Below are 24,632 nucleotides of genomic sequence, written 5' to 3' on the forward strand. Positions count from 1 at the left end.
TTTAAAAGTATTTGAATGTTGAGCAAAGGCCATATGTATATGTGAAAAGAATCTAATTTAATAAAAAATTTAATATTTCTGTATATAGGCTATATTTATTATGCATTATTCATTTTTGATAGATTTACATTTTTACATTATTTTCATAACCTTTAATTATCATGACTTTAAAATATAGAGGAGTAGCCATTTGTGTTGCTTTTTGTTGTTTTTTGTCCCTTTTTTTAAGCTTGACATAAATTTGAATTCTTCAAAATTCTCATTTTGTGTTTCCACATGAAAAATAACAATATTCAACGTATTGTTGAGTAAATAATGACAGATTTTCCTTTTTGGATGAGCTGTTCCTTTAACTGGAGACCTGAGACCGGCGGCAATGTCAAGGACACTGGAGTGAAGGTCGGTGTTTATATGGCTGAATACTGACGCCGCATCAGTTTTGAAGGCCACGCTCTGATATCTCAGAGCCGAGCTGAGTTATGTGGGACATGAGCATGTATGCTTTTCCCTCCTCCCCGTGCCTGCCACATCTCTATTCCCGTTTCATGATTTATTCTGCTGGAAAGGTCATCATAACTGCATGGAACCAGCCTTCATCTGCTCAACGCATAATTCCATTTATTTGCAACATACATGGTCTTTACCCACTGTGTGAAGTCACCTCGTTATAATTGGAGAGATCACCGTTGTGTGTGTTCATACCAAAATATTATTTTTGTCTTTTGCATGAATGTTTGTGCATATACTGGGTTTGTTTGTGATTGTGTGTAACTTTTCATATGTTTACATTGACAGCTTATGTCTATTTATTGGATGTTATTAGTTTACTTTTCTATTTAGACCCATAAGAGGTTTCTTGGGGACGTGTGTGCTTATGTATTTACACCTCCTTCCTGGCATCAGTGTGTGTCCGTGTGTTGTGCGTTCTCTCTGAGGGTTGAGAGAGGCTATGATAATCAGCTCCCTTTCCCACACGAACATCAATAACGCTGTATGTCTGGTCCCGTGTGAGCCGGTCTGTTGTTTAGCTCTCAATCCTGATGAAAGTCTTGATGAAAGACTGATATTAAAACTAGTTCAGGCTGCCCACATCATCTGCTGCCCTTCTCAGGATTTCAAAGTTTATGAATCACGATTCAGACTCAGATGAATCCTGGTGAACTGAACCCATGACCTCCTCAGAGATAATACAGGATAAAGACAAAAACAACAAAAATCATCAAGCTCAAGCTAATAGGATGTTGGCGTTAATAATAAAGAAAGCAAGTTGAAATATATGGTGGATAACAGAAAGAAAGTTCTGGATTAATTATAACATTTAAATAATTCTAATTATCTGATCATAAATACATTTAAATACAATTTGAAAATATGTAAATTAATATTTAAAATGGCAATTTACTTAGTATTAATTTAATACAACAAATACTACAATCTGTGTATGGGTGTTTTTTTTACTGAGAATGTGAGTTGAATTTGATCAATTTTTATGAAAATAATAATAATAATAATACCCCTCGGCTCTTAATGCATTGTTTTTCCTTCTGTAGCATCAATGAGCGTTTGAACCTTCTGTAATAGTTGCATACGAGTCCCTGAATTGTCCTCAGTGTAAAATGATATATCTCAAAATCATACAGACATTATTGGAAAGGGTTCAAATACACAAAAAATGCTGGAAAACCAAAGATTTTATGGGACCTGAAGGAGTTCAAAGTGGCCTGTGCAGCTTCCTGTGTGAGCATGAGAGCCTCTTGATGAAGGATGTGATCCCATAATAAGCTTTCTTTCCCCCTGCTCCTCATCAAGGTGACTAAATATCCCACGGGACAGACAAGCTCTTTAGAAAAGTGTGTGCATGTTTTTGAAAAGACTTTGAAAGTCCAGTTTCAAAAGTTGCACAAATTGTCTTTTTTTTTTTTTCTCTTCTCAGGGGGCTATAAGAATGAGGTCTTTTACGCTCCCACCATGGCGTCTGTCACTATGATACCCGCTCTCTGTGTGTAAACTCCATTACTGCTGTATGCCCATCTCTGTCACTGTCATCACCGTCACACACACACTCACAAGCACATCGAGTCACTCTGAAAATCTGCTCCTGTGGTGTCCATCACAAAGTCTGTGGGTTCCATCACCACCTCAATCAAGCAGAAGAAAAGAAAACCTCCACAGTACGAGTTAACACTCCCACAAGCTCTCGCACATATGTGCTACACGCTGGTCTGAACTCATGCCATCTCAGTGACTTCATCGGGTCTGATCAACCAGCAGAAAAATCAAAGAACTCCCACACATCTGGTTTCAACAAACAACTCGCCTCCCCTCCTCCACAACACTTTTTAATGGAAAATACCTCCACTGAGTGGTAAAATTGCATTTATGTAGATGCTTTCAGCTTGTATGTGAAAGCAGTAGTAGTACTTACAATGCTAATGTCTCTGTGGAGGCAGAGGATAAGAGAGGATTTAAAAATCCAGGGCTTCCACGGAATCACGGGGAAGGTGTGAATGTTTAAGAAAAAGGGTTGGAATTTGGACAAAAAGACAAAGCTAAAAAGTTACTACAAAATGAATAGCCATGAAGCGTTGCAAATGAGAGTCAAATGAAAAATTACTGTTAAAGGTAAAATTACTGATTTAAAGGGATACTTCACCCAAAATTAAAATGACCTCATTATTTACTTACCCTCAAGCCATTCTAAGTTTATATGACTTTTTTTGTTCAGAAGAATACAATCATTAACTGTAGAAGTTATATTAAATGTGTTACGCCATCCTCTGGAGCGCCACTCTCTTGTGTATGTGTGTATGACAGTAAGTGAAAGCTGGAGATTATGGTTTATAAAGTTTTAAATATGGATATTTTTTCTTACACAAATGTGTAAGCCCTGTATTTAAGTAGTTTGAGAGCAAAGGGAGACTCACTCTTTTACATTATTCGAAGTACTTCATGGGAGTTCTGTGAGTGTTAATGAGATCTTTTGATATGATTAGCTTGCTTGGTTTCTTTCATTGGTGGAGTTTTTTTTTCCAGAAACCTGGAATTCTGCTCTAAAAAAAAAAAAAAAAAAAAATGATTGGGATATTCTATTTCTATCTTCTGTTCAGCTAACATAGAGAAGTCTTCTGATTGGCTATTTTTCTTGTGATTGCATCAGGCCACACCCCATTTTTTCTTTCAGGTTACTGGAATTTTGTCATTTTATTCCTGGTTGAAAAGCCCTCATTCTTGTAGCCCCCTTGAGAACAAAAAAGACAAAATATGTGAATTTTGTCTCGTCATACCTGGTTAGGACACAATGAAAGAGTTTGGCCCTTCCACCTTTTTTTACTTTAAATTCCACAGATTTTTTTTTCTCACAAACAACATGGAAAATGATTTCATGTGGGCTTGATGAGTAACAGTTTGATTTTGGATGACGGTGAAGGGAAAAGATAGGACAAATAGTTGCAGCACAATTTCGTTTTTCATTGTGCACTCCTACACTAATGTGAAACAGCCCATGTCCTTTATTCTTTTTTCCCTTTCATTATTTCTGACTATACTTGAACTCTGTTTTTAAGATACACAAAGGAAAACTAACCTAAACCAAGAATAGAAACATCCCTCTTGTGGATAAAGGACTGTTTCCATGACTATCGCCCTTTCTGGATACAAGTTCTCCCGGGGGTTTAGGACTACAACGCTGTTCGACGAAATCAGTCAAAGGGAGGGTGGAAAAATGCTTTAATCATCACCTTCCAATCATACAGTCGGAACAATAGCACCTGTCCTCACAGCTGCGAAAGGACAAGGAAGACATGTCCACCCTCATGTTGGCGAATTATTTTACAAAGCCCAAATTGTGTCTGCGGCAGATGACACAAAGAGAATTCCGCATCCCGTCCCCTTCTGAGACACTTGCATTCATCAAGCTGACCTGGATGCCACAGAGCTGCGGCTCTCAGTATCCCCCTGGTCCTCTGCCGGTCTCATCTGTTCATCACGCATCCTGTTATGTATTTCATCCCCTTCTCGCGCTTCACTCAGCTCATATTATTACTAATGATAATGGCATCACAAGGCCAGACACTTCATTGTTCTCCACTCTCTCCTCCTGCACCGGCGTGCGTTTATCTTTTCTCTGTGCTCGTTTGTTCTTGCTTTCCGTCTCGTTGTTTGTCGGCGCTAATGGAGATAAGGAGACTGATTGTCCTGCTTTGGTGTGCAGAGGGGAGAGACGGGCAGATCAACATGGCACTAATTGTTTTCCACCCTCTCCTGTCAAATACGTCAGGTACGCATTCATCATTAAGGTGTATCAGTTGGGGGGCAAGATGACTTTGTCAGATGAGCTCCCCCATCGCTTCATCTGTCAGAGCACGGGGGTTGAACATGCCCACATACCTGAGACGCTCATCAAGCGTCCCGTTCCCGGTCTCCGCCTACCAGCACCAATCACGGTCTGGCTGGGTGGTTCATTACCTTGGCAACTGATGTCTGGCCTGACATCTTAACTCTTTATTTAATTTTTAACATTAACTCAAAAAAGTTGTGGCATAAAGCAGAGTGGGTTTGTGTGGGTTGGGTTGAGGTTTGCACTTATGACCTAGTGGGAAGCAATTAGACCTTGTACAATTAGAACAGTTGTGATTTTCATATGGATTTCCTTTCAAAGATTTGGTGTTGATAGAATTTAATGTTAATGCTCACACTTATGCTCTCCAAGGCTACATTTATTTGATAAAATAAATATTCTGAATATTTTTTTTTCTTTATTTATTTATTCTTGCGATGGCAAATCTGAATTTTCAGTTTTGATTAGTCTAACTTTTAAGTTTCACATGATTCTTCAAAAATCATAAACAAGACATTTATTGTTATTATCAATATTGAAAAAAGTTTTAATATTTACTATTTCTCTGGATTCTTTGATTAAATAGATACGTTCAATTATTTGAAATGAAAATGTTTTGTATCTTTTAACATCATAAACATTTTTGCAATACAAAAGTATTATTTCTTTAAAAAAAAAAACCTTGACACTCAATTTGTGAACAGCCTGTATCAATATCTTTACATTTCTCATAATACTAATAAATTATTTAATTTAGCATTAACATCTAATCATGCTCAATAATTTTAGTCAATTTTACTATACTTTGCTGTAATTTCTATCAAATTAAACATTTTGTGATGAAAGAGTGCAAAATGAACTCAAATATTAACTCACTTTCTGTACTTATAAATTTATTAATTTATTACATTTAGAGAAAACACAATTAATCTATTCTGCCGATCTGATCTCGTGAGTTCAAACCTGTATGTCAGTCTAATTTAATTTTCCACACCTCTAAATTAATTATTGCAGCTTTTTCTGGAGTGAACATCCGAGAAATTGCATTACATATGATGAAGTATGGTAGTATCCCTTGGGAAGCTTGTCAGTAGATTGTTGAGATTCATTCATTTGCAGGCCTGGGTTTCAGTAGGGCCCTTTGCACTGAGAGGGTAGAATAGGAGATATATGTTCTCGTTTAATTAACCCCAGTGCAATATGTAAATGAAATGACCAAGCCGGAGTTGTGTGGAAAACTGCAGAAACCATTGATTAATGAATTGGAGAAACTGGTCAACATTTTCTCTTGATTAGTTATTGTTGAAATGCCTTTTATATTAGCATGCAAATTAACAAAGAACTACAACAAAACACAATAGTGCAGCTCAGATTTTGCCGAGTTTGCATAGAAAGCAAGCATTTGTGCTACTTACTTAACTTAAATAGTGGAGCACTATTTGAACTCATTTAGCACCTGGCTGAATTTAGTTGTGCGTAATTAGTGGATGCGATGTGTAGTATAACTGGTCCTTCTTTTCATTTATCTGTTTCACTTCCTGTTTTTCTTCTCTCCACATTAGGCTAGTCCTTGCTATGCCCTTGGTTTAATTGTGATGAGGTAGATTTATGCCCTGCTCTCAGCGACATAGAGATCATGTCATAAATTACGTCGGTAGCCCCTCAGCATCGATTCAGCTGCAACAACTCAGTGAGCAGACACAGCTTATTCCTTCACAATCATTTTGATACCTTTATTCATCTGCTCTCTTATTAGCATTTAAGCCACTCCCCCTCCAGCCCAACCTCCCCCACCTACGCCACATTGCTCCCTGCCATCACCTGCTTGTCTTTGAAGACTCCTTCCTACGAGGTCTCTGCAGGGCTGTGCCAGCATTATGGGGATCCGAGAGTAAGACATCAGGGATTTTAACCTGTTATTGGTGCTGCATTGCATCAGAAACAAAAGGCTAAAGCTAAGGATGCCTTAAAGGGATAGTTCACCAATTTCAGTCATTATTTTTTATCTTCATGTAATGACATTTTTCTGCTTGATACAAAAGGAGAAATTTCATGCTGCTCACTTCTATGTGACAGATCAAAGTGACCACATCTTTTCAGCTACAAAAAGCACCATAACACTGGTGCATAAAATGCTGCAGTGATATTATACTGTGTATCTCAGTCTATTTGTCACGCAAAGACTTGAGAAGACTTAAGATGTAGTGCCTGTTGAATTGACTTTCAATGATGCTTTTCTTTTTCTTTTTGTAGCTTGTGGTGGAACTGTTGTATTGTACTGTATGACATGAGTAGCATTAATATATATATACAATTCCTTTTGTTAAATAAGAAAATAGCGGGTTTGAAATGACAAAGACTTTGTAAAGTGAAAATATCAATAAGAATGTTTAAAAGTGTAACATTATATGGCATAATTTACCATCAATGTTTTTGAGTTTATATAATCATTTATTTATTATAACAATTAACATTTTATAACAAATGTTTATGAATTTATGGAGTTTATATAAGAATTTATTACATATAAATAAATAATATTAGTAAATATATACATACAACTAAACTAATTACAGTCATTTTCAGCTTGTTGCAATTATTTTATAATTTGAAATATATAAATTATTAAGTAATTAACATAACATGTCAGCATATAATTAATATTATATAATAATAACAAATAATGAAAATTGAGCTTATGATTTATTTTCAGTTTATATAAGAATTTATTACATGTAAATATATGAATATTACACTTAAATAATTAATATAAATCCAAAGAAATTTATTTCAGTAAGTTCCAGCTTGCTGTATTTTTTAATCATTTGAAATATGTAAATTATAAAGTAATGTACATTGTATAATTAACATTGTATAATAATAACAAATAATGAAAATGGTGTTTGTTACAGCCAGTTCCAATTTGTTGCAATTGTTTTGTAATTGGACAGTTTATTATAGACAATGTTATACATTAGTCATAATATATAAGCACTGTAAATAATAAAAATAAAAAATGTTGCTTAAATGCATCATCTTAATATTTAATAAAAATATAAATGAGAAATACAAAATATAAATACATTGCTAAAAATTTTAATGGAGCATTTTTTTTTTTTGTGACGAGGCCTGTGAAACGTTGAGCTACAGGCTCAATGATCCAGAAAAAAAATCCTAATTATTGAGCCATATGAAATATTATTTTTCTTTTAGGCTCTTTGTCTGTGTGAATACTGCTGGTGGAGACTAAACCACTTCAGATTTCCCAGTCTGATTTGGCACATCAGATGAGTGCGTTCGTGACTGGCTCACACATTTTCAAATAAGATCAACGTGAAGTAGCTCGGTTAAATGAGTGGCCTAGGCTATAGCTCAGTGCTGCGTTTTTATTAACGTGTGCTAATGCCGACACATATGGGCCTGTGGCTCAATTTGCCAGCTGTAACAGATAATTATGTCCAAACAAATGCTCCCCATGGTGAGCAGATACCATCCATTTGCAATGTTCATTAAAATTCCTCCAACTGTGCCTCTATCTACCGGCAGCTCCTGAAAAGCTGGCCCACCTGAAAGCTAGTAAAACAGATAAAGATGCAAGCGATTGGCTGAAAAGAGACTAAATGCCTGTGTATGTTGGAACCGGGCTCTTGCTGGGGTGATGAAATTGAGGTAATGTATAGTTACTGTTGGAATTGCTGTGCAGGAGACACCAAGCTGACCTACAGATGACTCTTGGAAACCTTGGGGGACTGTTGTGAAAGGTGTGTGTATGTGACATGAAGTCATGAATTTGGTATGAGGTGGACGGCATTGTTTGGACCCAGACAGCAGGGTATGGTCTGCTTCCTGGAGAGCGAGGTGTAAGGTTTTGGACTGCAAATGAGATGTTTAACTCTGGATGAATACAAATACAATCTGTTTACCAGGAGTTTTTGCTTTGAGTGTAATTGGAATGGCGATAGAAACTGGTAAAGTTTTCCTTGCAAAAAATAAACCATAAGGACAGACAGAGAAAAAGAAAAGGCTATCAGAGTGCAAGAAACAGGCAGATGGACAGGAAAGAGAGATTTCCAAAGAGTTGGACTGGCACAAATTCTAGAAAATAAAGAAAGCGATATATAGAGAAGGAAATAGAAAACAAAGGCTGTGTTTTTTCACAATCAGCCCACCTCGGCACAGCTCAATATCAGACACAGCCCACATGCATCTTTTTATTGAGCTCTTGCCATAGAGATCCAGACATTCTTCTCTTTACTATGAACTGAAGCCTCACAGCCAGGAAGGGCTTTTACAGTGTTGAGAAATGAAAGCTTATCCAGTGAAGTTCAGTTGAACTATACTGTATAGTGTTTTTATTTTTATTTTTTTGTCTGTGTGTGCATTTACTGTTACAGGGATATTATTTTAATGTTATAACCCCGTAATCTGCATGTTTCCACCCACGGCACCGCTATTTAGTTTTGGCAATCAACAACGGTGTACCAGTTCTAGCGAAAGTTCGAGCAAAGCATGCTAACTGTTCTGTCTTTGGCTGCACAGATGAGAACAGAACTATATTTAGAGTCCCAGCCTCAGAGGAGACAAGAGAGCCGTGGATTTATTGGGTTATTATTACGCTGTTGCCACACGCGTGTAATATAAACATGCGATTTCATTACCTTCATAACTGACATAACTTTGGTAACATGTTTTTAACATACACTTGGGTGTATTTGACAGTTTAAGCGCAATAAGACATGAACGAAAACTTAGTTTAGTACTCACATACTCTCTTGTGCTTCGGATGTGTGCGTTCAGAAAACCGTGAAACAGAAGTTTAAACTAATATGATTTAAAACACATGATTTCAACTCAAAATAGGTATAATAAATTATCTACAGGGTACTTTGAGCTGAAACTTCATTGACACATTATGGGGACATCTAAGACGTATATTTCATAAATTGTAAAAAGGGACATAATAGGTCTCCTTTAAGTTTAAAGTTTTAGGACACTATCATACACCCGGCGCAATTCAACACAAGGCGCAGTGCAAGTGTGTTTGCTAGATTCAGTCCGGTGCATTTTCCTGTCCAGTGCCACACCGTTTAACTAGCAAATGCATTTGTTATGTTCTGGTCTAAAAAAAATAGGTGTGTTCAGGTGCATTGCTATTTTAGAGCTAAAAATAGATTGTGCCATAGACCAACTCAAACCTGGTCTAAAATCTAAAGTCAATGGCGCAATATATATTTTTATTTAGATATCATTGGTAGAAAATGCTCCTCTGGGCGGGTCCAAAGCTTTGGTGGATTCCTGCCTGTCCTGTAGATGATCTCCTTGCGTGCTTTAACTTTGCGCACGAGCAGATCGGTTTCTTCACTTGAGAAGCATTCAGCTTTTCCCCTAACAAATTCCGCCATGTAAATAATGATCCGCCTTGGCGCAAGTGCATTTCACTCTTAAAGGGAATGGGAGATGACACTCTGATTGGTGTATTGAATGTTACGCCCATTACTCATTAAGAGAATAGGGACAACCCATTTTCGCACCTTTTTTCCATCGTTAAAATAGCAAAAGTGGATTTGGACACGCCCTGAGTGCACCTGCGCCGTGCGCTTTACACCTAATGTTTAGATCGTTAAAATAACGCCCTTAGACTAAGTTCAGTTTGTATATTTTCCCCCCTGTTCAGTTCAACAATTTTTCTGCAGATATTTTTAAAGACTGGTCCCAAGGTAAATGAGATAAATGAGTTTAAAAGTGGTTAATTTCAGTGCAGTTTGCTTCTGTTCAGCTCAGATCATCATTTGGCCACTGCATGCAATAAAACATGTTAGTACATTTCAGATTAAGTTTCTAGAAGCAGATTAATACATACTGTAGCACTCATCAGGGGATTTAGCTATTTCCCGTTGTGTCTTTGGAGAACATAAAATGTTTTGTTATTTAATCGTCACATAGCTCAATGGGAGACAGACTTTCTCTTTGTTTGTGCCTTGTTCTGAAAGTACCTGGTGGTGGAGGGGTCTGACTGTCACGTTGTTGGTCCAGTTAATGCCAGATGGATTTTAAAGCAGCATAGTTGTGTGATTATATAAATATGTGTGTGTGTGTGTGTGTGTGTGTGAAGGAGGGAGTGTGAACTGGCTGGTGGCAGTAAATGCTGCCTGTTGTTGACAGGAGTGTGTGTATGAGCAGAGGGGCTTGCAGACACTGGAACTTGGCTGCAGAATTGTAAGAGGTGTCAAGAAGTCTGAAATACATATGCGGGGAAAAAAAGAAAGATTTACTTGCATTCCAACTAATTGCAAAGCAAGTTTGCATCCCTTTCACTGCCTTATGGAGATGGTGGGCCTTATTTTGGTGTACTTGTGAAAACAAAGTATTCAACAAAAATGATAAAGGATGTGTCTTTATACATCAGAAATATTTATAGGGATGGGAATTGTAGAGAATTCTAAAACATTATTTGCAGTTCATGCACAATAATGTGTATTAAGAAGGTAAATATGTTAAGTTTTGATTTCATGTTGACTATACATTACATGATTTATCATCTAGTTATCTCTCTCTCTCTCTCTCTCTCTCTCTCACACACACACACACACACACACACACTACTGTATAATGACTCAAGGCTGTTTCTCTGTCCTGCACTGCAGAGAAAGCATTAAGACTGACATGTCCAATAATCCTCAGCACAAAGCCTGAACTGTGGATGGTGCATAAAACACACACACACACACACACACACACACACACACACACACACACACACCGACATAGAGTGTAGTGATGTTTGCTATTTAATGTGTACAGTATTTGTCAGTGTTATGCAGTTAGCCCACTTGATCTGACTAAATATTTATTTATTATTACAAATGCTTCTTCTGTGATGCCATCTGACCTTATACTTTATGGAGGGATAGAGAGGAAGACAAAGGGAAAGAGACTGTTCTAACGACGTAATAGAAGCAGAAAAGTGCAGGGTGCTGCATGCATTTTTTTTATGTTGCCTTTATCTTGCCTAACTTGTGATGTTCTAATACATTTTTCATCTTTATGTAAGTACAGTGTGTGCAAATGTTTTCACCCATGAATTGAGGAAAAACCACACCAGACTCCTGGGCATAGAAACAATGACTGTGTTTATCCCAAATCACCGTATACAGTACTTTTATTTACATAAACTCAACAGATAGTTTTGCCTAAAATGTAATTAATTGATTTTTTTTTTCACTAAAGGAAATAAATATTTTGGACTAAAATCTGATTTCTTAGCATGCTTTGATACGAACTGTAAATGGAGAGTAAAATGTTGAAGTTAAGTGATATTTTGTTGTGTTTTTTCACAAAATTAATTATTAATTAAAAAAAACATATTTTATTTATTTATTTACTTTTTTGATAAATAATACATTTTTAAAGAACTTAGTTTCAATTCCACTTCTCTTATCCCTTTGGCGTTAACCTTCATATCAATCTTCATTTTCCCTCACCTGTCTCCATTTTCAGTGAAAACATGTTAATGGACTCCATTTCCACATCCATATATGGAGATGGTGGGCTTGCATTATGCTAATTACTAACTGCAGCCACAAGCTCCCTCAATTAGAACAATATAAATTCAGCAGAATTACACTTTGTCTAAAAAACGAAATCATGTGATTACACACTGATTGTGAATTCAACTGTTTCTATACATATACAGTGAGACATTTAGCCAGTTATAAGTAATTAGACCCAGTGTCAGCAGTGTAGGATTGTGCTGTATACCAGTGCAGCAGGTTTGTTCTGCTGCCATTCTCAAGGGGTCTTGACGTATTGGGGTCTTCATTGTTTGAGGTGGTCTTGCAGCATTAGATGCCTACTGTGCCTTTTCCATGTTTCTTCCCAGGCTCCAGAGAGGAAGTGTCAACCCTGAGATAGAGAGAGCAATGTCATGAGACCCGGCGTCAGTCCCGCGGAATGATCTGGGTAATGTTGTGTGACGGGATTGTTCCATATTCATTGGAAAAACGCAGAATCGTTGTAAGGAGAGCGCCCTCCTCCCTTCCCAAATTCAAGCAGAGCATATCGCCAGCTGCATGTCTCTGGCATGTCTTCCGTCTCCTCCTCCCTTGCTTTCTTTTTTTATTGTAGTTATTCTCTGTCAAATTCAGTACCTCCCCTGTGGGCACGCGGATGATGTCACTCAAAGTCTGCTCAGATTCTTCTCTTCGCTGCAGTTTCAGGTGGAGGCGTACATGTTCTAGGGACACACGGTCTCTGGTTTTTGTGTACAAGCTTTTTAGAGATTGCAGAAACAAGTTACATGATCTGCAAGTTACATAGCAGTATTTATAAGGAGAAGCTGGTGATATAAAAAGTATGTGGGAGTGATGTGAAAGACACGGATTGAAAATAATCCTGGATTAGGGATTCATTTTATTTTTTTTATTTTTATTTTTTTATAAATCAATCAGATCTGACAAGGCTGTTATCTTGCAGATGACACCACCTGGCCCAAACCTCCGTGAGGGAGAGAGAGAGAGAGGAGAGGACTGAATGTCTCTGCAGACTATGCTCAAAGAGAGTGGTTGACTTGTTTGGCTTATACTGGTCTGTAGTATTTTTTCTAATGCACACTTCTTCTATATTCCCTTTATGGACTGTCCTCTGCACTTTGGATATACAGTCCAGTGCAAAACGCTTCCTGGTGAAGTTGTATGTTTTCGATTCACTAAAAAGAAACAGTTCTTAAGAGTCTTTTGTTTTGGGAATCAGGTCATACTGGTTTGTTTTTACATTAAAAAAAAAAAAACTCTAGAAAGGCAAATGTTGCCACTTTTCATTCAATTTGATTGTTCAAATGAAGCTCACGGTTGATTGGAAAATCAATGTTTTTACTCAGCCCTACAATTTTCCTGGTGAAATTAACATTGGGATTTTTCCAAATGGCTTGTGCTGCCCTTCAGCTGAGAGCATGCCAGTCTTCATATTCATCTTGACACCATGTTCCCCAGAAGTTTCTGATTTAAGTTTCTGAATCTAGTTTTTCTGGGAGGCTGAAACAGAACATTCTCTGCTGTCTTAAAAAAACAGGGTACAATCTCTTGTCCTTAAATACCTTTTAAATTATTTTGGATTTTGGTTTCCTCTCGATAATATCCCTGTCTTCAAAATGTCCTGGAGATGAGAGGTGGGAACAGTACTTATTGAACTGTGCCCGTGACACCCATGAGACAGCAGAGGACATCGACTTCAGATTTGATTAGTGCTCCCCATCGTGTCCCTCTCAACCAATCAATGAATTTATTAATTAATCTTGCCAGCATCTTCTTGCATTTGTCCATTGATCCTCTGTGCTTTGAATGGAGGCGTCATTCAATTTCAATTTCAGCTCTGAACTCTTTTGGTGATCGATCACCCACACAGCCCCGGCCTGGGTAAAGTCATATTGAGACAGGATGATACAGAGATGGAAATTGATTGAACAAATGGAAGGGTGGATGGGAAGAGCTCTGGAGCTCTCATGGCATGTGGCCGTGGGAGTCTGGTGCCGCAGGGGGTTCAGAAAGGCCACTGCCTCATCACTCACAACCTCTCATCCTCCTGTTTTTGGAATTTCTTAGTCACCTTAAAGGAGAGGTTCATTTAAAGATGATGTCATTGTTTACTCACGTTAATGTCATTCCAAATTTTTATGATCTAGAAAATGAGAACTTGGAAGAGGTCACTATAAAATCACATCATAAATGATACATACAACTGTTGTAGGCTATGTATCAGAACTTAAATGGAACAGAGGGTGTACTATACTATTTGCATATTATTAAATAAATATTATTATTATTAAAAGATAAAAAGCATGAATGTCATGCTGTCCAAAACATCTTCGGATGGTTGAAGAATATTTGGATTATATGTGACTGGTATAAACTAGTACTTTTGTTTGCTTTTCATCATTTTTGAGCCATGATTGCTTTTATGACCAAAAAAAAAAAAAAAAAAAACATACAGGATTTTCACTTTTAGCTGGTCTGTTCCTTTAACATTTTTGATACTTTTCAGATACCTAGTGTGTCATGCTAAAATAGCTTTTTGAGCTCTGCTCTTGTACTTTCCTCTACATTTTTTGCTTTGAAACTTTTCTCCTCAATCTTGTGCCCTCTTCTTTGCTCTTTCATTTTCTCTAGGCCTATATCTATTTTTTTTTTCTTCTTTTTTTTTGGCCCTTCATCCCCGGCAGGTCGCGGGGTTCAGGGCACTCGAGGCAAAGAGATGGATAGACCTGAAATGCATTGAGTGGGGGAAGGAGATGCAAAGAGAGAAAAACCCTTACATGATGTGCGTAGTGGGGGATGAAGGGTCATGATGTTTGAGGCCCTCTTCTTTTTCCACCAGTCCAATGCTTTAATGGAGCTTTGACCATTTCAAGGTTGTGTATCCCATTTACACAATCTACTGGTGCTATTTTAGCATAGTAATAAACAGATTATGAGTTTCCTCATCATGTTCTGCTTTTTATAAGGTTACTGGAGCTGTAATGAACACTGCAGTCCTGGCCTTTGAATAGATTGTGCATGTGTAAACAACTGATATAGTGGTTGTGGTCAGAATACAGTAACCTACTAGCATTCTGCTCTTACATCGCTGCATTGTCGAGTATGCATACTGTCGTATGTGATCGATTTGGTCTTGTGTGATAGATGAATCAAAAATAAAAATACAAAAAATAAATAGCTGCTGCAGATAGAAAGATTAGTTGAAGATGATAATCATATTTCTATAATGATCATATCATTATTAAGGAAATATTAGCAAATAATAAAAGTTAAATATTTAACTTTTATATTGCTATTGTAAGTCTAGTATTAAATGACAGGATAACAATAATTACAACATATTGTAGTAATATTAATATCATTTTTATAAATACAACGACATATTATTATTATTATTATTATTATTTGCAATTAGTCGCAGCAAATAAACGAAGCAAAATATGTTTTTATCAATAATAGAATAATATAAATTATTATTATTAAATTATAATTTTTATCAGAAATTATAATTATTATCATTATGAAATATGATTATGTCAGGAAATTAAGGCAAATAATTTACTACTGTTATATTACTATTGTGTAATCAATCTAGAATTAATATAACAACAGTGAAAAAGCATAATAAAAGAACCAAATCTGACACAATATTGTATTATATATATTGTGCACAAAACATTTACTGCCAGCTGCAAATAGAAAGATTTACGGAAGGTGATGTTTTATTATTATTATTTTTAATATTATGTAAAAATAAATTAATAACAGTATAATAAATAATAAATAGAACAGTAATTAATAGAACATTATTATTATTATTATTATTATTTTCTCATCTGTTCAATTTTATGTAAAAAAGAAATTCATTATTAATCATAAATATTTTTTTATTCAACAGTACAAAAATATTACAAGTAGTATTTTTTTCTGTCTTTACTTTTATGTATTACATTGTCAAGCTGTTATTTGCGATTTATTCTGAATGTAAAAACAAAGTGAATCTGGCAGGTTTTGTGTTGTCAGTGCAAGTGAATCGAATTACATTTTGGACTTTAATGGACTCTGAAGTGTCAGTCAAAATCACGAAAGAATGTTCCAGAATGAGTCGGACATGCTGTTGTCCTTAAGGCGAGTCCTCTGGTCTAACCTCATTAGCACAAAGGAAAAAGAGACGTAATGGAGCCTTTCTCTGCACACAAGGAGGGCGAAAGAGCAAAAGACAGTCCGACGAAGCCATTACGATCCTAACGGGGTCAATAAAAAAATAAACCAGGAGCAGTGTTTTGCCTGCCGGCTGGGAGGTTTCATCCACCGTACATCTGAGTGGTCTTGAAAGCGGCCTGCTTATCTACTCTGTTAGACATGAAGTTTCTATCAAATGTTTTTGAATTTGCCTTAATTTTGAGTGATTACACAAGGCCCCCTCCTCCTCAATTGCTCAGCTTTATAAAGTTAAGCCAGGCTCAATTAAAGCTTGTTTGATCTTCTCCGGTGCATTCTGCCCCGCTAGCAATATTAATGAGGCTGTTTAGTGTCAGCACCTGTGGAGGGTGGGGCTCTGCCTGGCCAGAATTAGAGACTAATTAGAGATAATCTAGGCTTCCTAACGAGCCAGGTGTGCCAGAGAGCATTGAGAGAGCGTTTAGGTACTTCGCTCTCTCCTACAGCTAATGACTGCCGAGATAGAGAGGAAAGACATCGGAAAACACAGACGTTGGCAGCACTTTAGTGTACGTTGGGCAAACTGGAGTAAAAAAGGTTGGTGTGTTGCCGAAGTCACATCCGTTTGTAATTACTTCAACAAGCTTGTGTGAATGCAAATGTTTTTGAGCTTTGTGTGTTTGCATTTATCAAGAGAACGCAGGAGAAGCCGCATCCATCAGGGAAATCTGTGGAAAGAGTTCAGGAGTCAAGGGGCCTGGAAGAAACGTGTGTGTGTGTGTGTGTGTGTGTGTGTGTGTGTGTGGGAGGGCTTGCGTACCTCATTATCACTACCTGTAGGCTCAGCGCTGGGAAAGTTTCGGCTGTAGATAGACCAGGAAGATTAGCGGTAAGAGGTGAGCAGATGCAGGGATTACAGGAATCCCTCGGCCCTCCCAGCAGCCATTAAAGCGAAACTAATTATTGAACGCTGGCCCTGAGGAACTGTGACTTCTGTCAAGGACCTAGCAAAGAAAAAAGAGGGTATTTGTGTAAAAGACTGGTAGTGGTTTGCAGAGTTATTATCAATAATGCAGAAAAAGATGCATAACTGTCGTGAGCACAAAGCAGAGGAGGCAACCTAGACTCAGCCCCAGATGGCTCATCTGTGGACCGTATGATGCATATTGTACACTAAAATAGCAAGAGATGAAAAAACACTGCAGACGTAGTCTAATTTGCTTGCTAAACAACCTCCGGGAGTCGGACACACTGTACCTCCACTGTGTTTTCTGAAGTTTGCAATGTTTGTGGCATCAAGGATGGAAAAATAGTTTGAGGCTTTTAGTGGCACTGAAAAGTGCAACTGTTCCTGTTGAAAAATCTAGGTTAAGATGGTACTGCAGCTGTGTTTTAGAACATGGGCTGTTGCGTTTTAGCTGGTTCAAGCTGGACTATAAGAAGTTTCCCAGTGATAAACAGGAAAATAACAGAACAAATAATGGAAATTCAACCATGAAGACAATTCAGATTCTTCTGTAAAGCAGCTTTAAAGCGTTATTCAAATTAGTTCAGTGTTGGTTCTGTCCATCGTGTTGCATTATTAATCGTGATGTCTATTTCTGCTTCTCTTGATTTATTAAGCATAACTCTTGCCTGCTGGTTATTTATCCTGAATATGTTGCATTTTTAATTTGCAATTGGTGTTATTGGTTACAAGCCTCCATCCAAATGCTTTTGTTTCGAGCATCTCATTTTGTTGGTGTTTAATTTAAAGACTGATACAATGAATGATGTACCACTCATGTATCAATCCGTTATTTCTGTGGCTACTGATGCACTGATTTCAAAATACTGATACCAATCTGAAATCTGAATTTTCAGCAGCCATTACTCCAGTCTTGCAGTCCTTCAGTTATCATTCCATTGAACTGATTTGGTGCTCAAGAAACATAACCATTATCAATGCTGAAAACTGTGGCTCTGTGGAATCCATTTAATGGTTATTGTGAATAAAGCATCTTTTGTTGGAGCAGGATATTGTTGACTATTGCCATTTTGTCATCTCTAGAGTATTCTATTCCTGTAGCTAGATCAAATTTAGAAATTGGGACACTGAATAAACATTAAGGATGGTGTGAAATGTCCAGAAATTGCATTTCCATCAGGTGTTTCAGGATCTGTTTCTTCCCTTAAGCATATTAGAGATCAGTTTATATGGGAAAGACGATCCAAAATCAGCAGTATGTTTAAGAGTGCATTACAAAAAAAAAAAAAAAACAAGTTCTGGGTCTCTTCACTCAGCTGTGCACTGTTGCAAACTCCTTCTACCGCTCCGACAGAGATCAATACTTCAGACGAGGAAGGTGGGTGTCAGAACTCTCTCCAGTGATCTCTGATCTCCCGGATTGTTCCACAGCCTTGTTCTCTAAGGAGCCTCTTCTTGACCTGGAGTCTGAAAGCCACCGTTCCTCTGATCTCATTGCTTCTGGTGGTTTCTCACTTCCACAGCAGATGTTACGAGTGATCTCACTGTATTAAAGTAGGCGGTTACGAGGTCTCAAAGAGATAAGTTCGAAGAAGTTTTTATGTGTTTTGCTTTCCTGTATGTTTCTCAGTCTGTTTAAAAGCTATTTTCTGTCCGAGTAGATAACATTTTACCTAAGTTAAGTCACAGTGAGGACGAAGTATTTTGTGTTATGTAATACTGTTATGGAATCTAAAAACCAAAGGCAGCAACGTATGGAGCCAAAAGAGTCTCAATAAAGATAAATGCACACACTACATTCACATATGCACACACAGGATTCATACATGCACACACATGATTCATAAATACACACACAGGATACACAAATGTGCACAAAATTTACAAATGCACACACAAAATTTAAAAAGCACAGAAGATTCACAAATGCATACAAAATTCAGAAATGCACTCAAAATTCAGAAATACACACACAATTCAGAAATACACACAACATTTACAAATGCACTCAAGATTCACAAATGCGCAGGACAAGATTCAGAAATGTATTTCTGATGCACACACACATATATCTTGATTTACAAACTGCTTGCGGTCTGTGAATTTCACTGCATTTGTGTGTGAATTTTGAGACTCCTCTGACTTGGCTTGACACACAAATGCATGGAATGATCAGCAACCAATCAGATGTCTCCCTTCTTTTAGCCAAACACAAGAACGCACTCCATGTGGTTGTTTACTTATAAGGCAATTATACGAACGCGTTCACACAGCGCGATATGCCTGTGGTGCAGCATATTATAGCCTACTTATTTATGAAATTGTATGGAAATACAGATGTTTAGATTACAATTCAAGTTTATTTTTTATTATTTTTTTACAAAATATAAATTAAAAAATGTCTCGATACATATAGCCCAGACTGTGACTGCAGAAAAAAAGTTAACCATGGATTCATAAATTTGCAATAGGCAATTATTTCATTTTATTGAAATATTTTAATGAAAGTAAAAAAAAAAAAATGTTTACACCTTTTTTAATATTTTAAATATATCTAAATATTCTGTTGGATGCAATATAGAAGTCACTTTAATTATAATATTCGGTCCATACATGAAGAGAGAGTCAGTGGTCCGCTGAGAGAGGAAAGTGACTCTCCGGCTGCGCAAAGTGAGTCGCCGCTGCGTGAGGAAAGGGAATCATTCGCTCAACTTCCCTGGGTGAGGAAAGTGAATCGTTCGCTGAGGAAAGTGAGTCGCTCCCTGCGTGACTCGTGAGGAAAGTGAGTCGTTCGCTGCGAGAGGAAAGTGACTCTCCGGCTGCGGAAAGTGAGTCTCCTGCTGCGCAGAGTGGGTGTCCGGCTGATTGAGGAAAGTGAGTTGTTCGCTGATCGGCTTATAAGTAAACAATTCCCCACGTGGGGTGCATTCTTGTGACTGGCTCAAACAAGGGAGATATCTGATTGGTTGCAGATCATTCCCTGTTTAAAAAAAGGCATTTGTGTGTCAAGCCAAGTCAGAGGAGTCTCAAAATTCACACACAAATGCAGTGAAGTTCACAAACCGCAAGCAGTTTGTTAATCAAGATATATGTGTGTGTGCATCAGAAATACATTTCTGAATCTTGTCCTGTGCATTTGTGAATCTTGAGTGCATTTGTAAATGTTGTTTGTATTTCTGAATTGTGTGTGCATTTCTGAATTGTGTGTGCATTTGTGAATTTTGTGTGCATTTCTGAATTTTGTAAGAATTTGTGAATCTTCTGTGCTTTTTAAATTTTGTGTGTGCATTTGTGAATTTTGTGTGCATTTGTGTATCCTGTGTGTGTAATTATGAATTATGCGTGTGCATGTATGAATCCTATGTGTGCTTATGTAAATGTAGTGTGTGCATTTATCTTTATTGATACTCTTTTGGCTCCATAGCAACGAGTTACTGAGTGATTAATTCATAGGACATTGTCTTTCAAATTAGACCGTATTCCTAAAATCGTATTGTATGTATTAAAAAACCTGATCTCAAGAAACCAGTGGGAACTTTTTCGCAAGATGCAAAGAACTTACTGACATGTATGTTTTGTGACATTCGATGTAAAAAGTCCACTGAGTGGTGCTGAAAGAGTGTTGTTTTTTTTCCCCCGGAACAGATGAATGTACATATGATACATTTTATGTGACGCTGGTTTTGTACGTCACTGCAGTTCTGACTTCAAATGTCAGTTGAGTGGTGCTATCTATAAAAAGCAAATGTGATGTATAAATGCAATTGGTTTTTTGATCTTTTATCTTTCATTGTGAGTCATGTTATTCACAGGATTCGTACCCAAGGGTTCTGTGTTTCAAGTCCAATTCTGTGCCGGCTGAGCTACCGAGCAAGCTTGAAACATCCGGAAAGTGAAACATATGGAGCTGTAATCATAACTGTATGAAAATGATTACAAGTGCTTACTGTTTACCGCCTCTAGTGTTCATTTCTGTTGGAAACTGCAGTGATATGTACTTAGTGCTGTGTATTTCGAGTCTTGCGATAAAAGTTCCCACAGGTACATTTTTGTCATGAGATCAGTTAGGTATTGAGGCCTAATTTTAACTAATAATCTGTTTTATTTATATAATTTTCCTCCCAGTCATTGAAACCGCACAATCAAAATTTATGGAAATTTTAAATGCAATTCAAGAATGCAACATTTACATTCAGGCCTAAATATATTGTAAATAAAAGTCTATTTTAATCCATCCCACCTTTAAAAGTCACTTAAAATCTTGGGTTTGGTTGTTTTAACGTGTCATTCAGACTTCTATTTCCTGTTGATTTTGGCCAGATTAACCAAGAATCAGTTCCACGAAGCTTTTGAGGACTAAAGATGACCATGAAGAACTGCAAATAACTGAAGATCCACAGGTGCAAGGTTTCACACACCTAAAATCATAGCATAATTTACCTTTCTTTATCGCCATCATCAATTGGGATATGAAATATCCTGCTGTCTAGTGCTGTGTACTGTAGCCAGACTTTTGACTTGCAACATAAACTCTGGTTCTCAGAAGGCCAGCATGATTTACTGACACCCTTAAAAGATGACACCTTCATGCACGGCGCTGTTTCTGTGAGTGATGTGACGCGTCTCTGAAAAGTAAGAATAGTTATCTGAAAAAATTGACAAGTTCTTGGAACCTGTTCTGACGTCCACTGAGAAAATATGTATCTAAAAGCTCAGTTTCTTTTTAAACTTGTGTCCCTTTGTATCAGTTGTGGTTTAAATAGTCCTTTTTAACTTCTGAATGTGAGCCTTCCTTGATTTATTTTTTTCATTTGCATGTACTGTAATTGATGCAACATTAAGTTTCTCTTCTTTTCATTACTTAATGAATTGACTTTACTGGATTGAATTTCTCACTCTGCGGGATTCAAGGTAATTATGTCCGATGTGACAGCCAGCCTTAACAAGCTGTCCATGAAAAATTAACCACAAAACTACCTTCCCTCTTTGAATGAAAGCTTGTTAGCTGTAATTTGTAAACTCCTTGGAAGCAGCTGGAAACATCAAGCAGTAGAATACACTTTTTTCTTTTGAATTGCAAGACGATATATGCATTTTGCAGTCTCAAAGAGATTTTAGGGAATAGAATAAATCCTTCCCTTCAGTTTCTTTCGGCTGTGGAATAAACATAAATGCATTTGTTTTAGTTCCCTGAAAAAAAAAAAAAAACACCAATGATAATTAGCCGGGGTATGCAAGCGAACATGATGTATCTAATTAAAAACTGATGAAGTAAAACGGATCTTAATTTGTTCCAGCTTGCTTTTTATTCCAATTTTAAACCACCCTATCAAACAATTAAATGTGTGCACGCACACCATGGGGTCAATTCCTTCTTCCATTAGACAGAAATGCATGAAGATGAGCATGAATTACAGGATGCCATCATGGCCGAGGAATGGAATGATTTGTTTACTGAAACCTTCCTATAAAGAAAGTCTTCACAATTAGCTGTCTTATGAGAAATTTTGTGCTGTTAATTGTCTCTTGACTGGTTAGAATGGGATTTGAATGGATAAGAGATCTCTTTTCCCAATTATGTTAAGAAATGTGAAATTCTGTTTAATGTAAAGGAGAAGGGTTTTTAAGTATGAAATTATCTTTCATATGGAAGTATAGGGATTCACTATAAGATAAATTACAATTGTGTAGTATTTTATTATTATTATTATTATTATTATTATTATTATTCAAACACAAATAATCAAATGAATATTAAACCTAAAAAATAAAACCCCAAGTCAGTCATTTTAAATCCCACCAGTGAATTTAGACATCAAAAAATTATGTTGTACAGTATGAGAAATGCATTTGTATTTCAAGATTTGCTAAATATGACATTTAATAGTGTTCTTAAATATTAACTTTAAGTGAGCACTAAATAGCAAATGTAGTAGGGTAATGAGGATGAATAATTATATACAACATTAACTGAAATTATAAATAAAATTGTGCATCCTTTTAAGAGCAATAATCTTGTTCCAGACGTTTATACTACATTTGTGCAAAGAAATTGCTGACATATTTGCCAGTGAGATTTATGTAACTTTACTTACTTTCTGTGTTACACAGAAAGAAGGCCATTGGTTATTTTAAAGCACTGTGTTCCATTTAACAAATCCTCTAAGTGTGTGGTTACTACAGTATGTGTATCAGTTAGATCCTGGGATTTTCAGGTTAAAGTCATGTACTGAAGGTTGCGGTCCCGGGCCTGTATCCTGGGATAGACCGACAGGGTTCTCATTACCTCTGGAGCTCGTGCTCCATTTTCTCATTCTCTGCTCCCCTGATAGAAGGAAAATTAATTAAAACTTGTCTTATTAACTCAGAGCTCCCAGGAGGACTCAGCTCGAGTTGAAGCACTGGGTCGACCTGAATTCACCCCCTCTAGCTCTTTTGTCCGCAGGGACACACACGCACACTACCGATCTCTCTGACCGGTGATTTGATGAGCAGATAAAGAGAGGAGGAGCGAGGGAAGGACAGATGAATCAGGACAACACCACAGAGGAATGAGATTGAGAGATAGGAAAGAGGAAAGAAGAGGTTAGGACCCTCTAGAAAACGGCAAGATCCAGACCAAGACTGGACCCCCTGAAGCCCTGATTCAGACTAAAACATTCCTAAAAATCACAGACTATATGAAATTAAGTAGAGAAAATGTCCCAGTTGTCCTAGCATTTATTTTAAACGCAAGTTTTAGTCTTATACTTTTACTGTACATTTTTAGTATCACCACATCAACCAGTGACCAGGCAGTTATCAGCTTTAGAATGATTCTTTCTCTCACATTTATATCACAATTACATCAAAATCCAGCAAAAGCCAAAGTTTCATTGAGTTGCTATAATGAACGAAAGTGAAGTGAACCTTGCCAAAAAGACTGAAGCTGATCCACACTCTCTTGTCAAGTTGAGCATTAGCGAATTGTTTTGAGATCCCTTTGTGATATTAAGATCAACGCTAGGCAAAATTCATTAGGAAGAGTCTGCTAAATCATTAAATGTAGATGTATGTGTTGGAATTAATGAAAGTGGACTTTACTGAAGTAATCGCATTACAGGAAAACATGTTTTTTTCCATCATGGTTCATTATTTTGATAAATAAAAATAATTAAATATAGAAAAAAACTTCACTTATTAATTTTTAATATATATTAATTTTATTAATATATATATATATAAAATTAATAGAACCACAATAAGTGGAGTTTTTTTCTATATTTAATTAGTGCAGTGCGAGGCCGGTCCACTGAGGCCGGTGGAGTGATTGGGAAATAAGAGACACCTTCACAAAATATAGATAAATAAAATAAAAAAAACAGGCCTAGTCCTTTCTCCTCCTTCACTGTTGTCGCTCCTCTTTTGTATCCTTCCGATCTCCTCCGTGGGACTCGAGACGGGTGAGTGGAGCAGGTTTCGCTCAATTCCAAATCACTCCACCTTACATATATGTAAATCAGTTATTTAAAATGTGAAAATCACAGCATTTTGAGGTGCTTGATTAAAAGCAGACAATTTAACGCGGTTATTACATTATTATTGTTTTTTTTCTTCTTTATTTTTTTATTGATGGCAAAGGCAAATAAATATATTGAAT

This window comes from Carassius auratus, chromosome 19, assembly GCF_003368295.1.
Source record: "Carassius auratus strain Wakin chromosome 19, ASM336829v1, whole genome shotgun sequence".
Taxonomy (NCBI): Eukaryota; Metazoa; Chordata; class Actinopteri; order Cypriniformes; family Cyprinidae; genus Carassius; species Carassius auratus.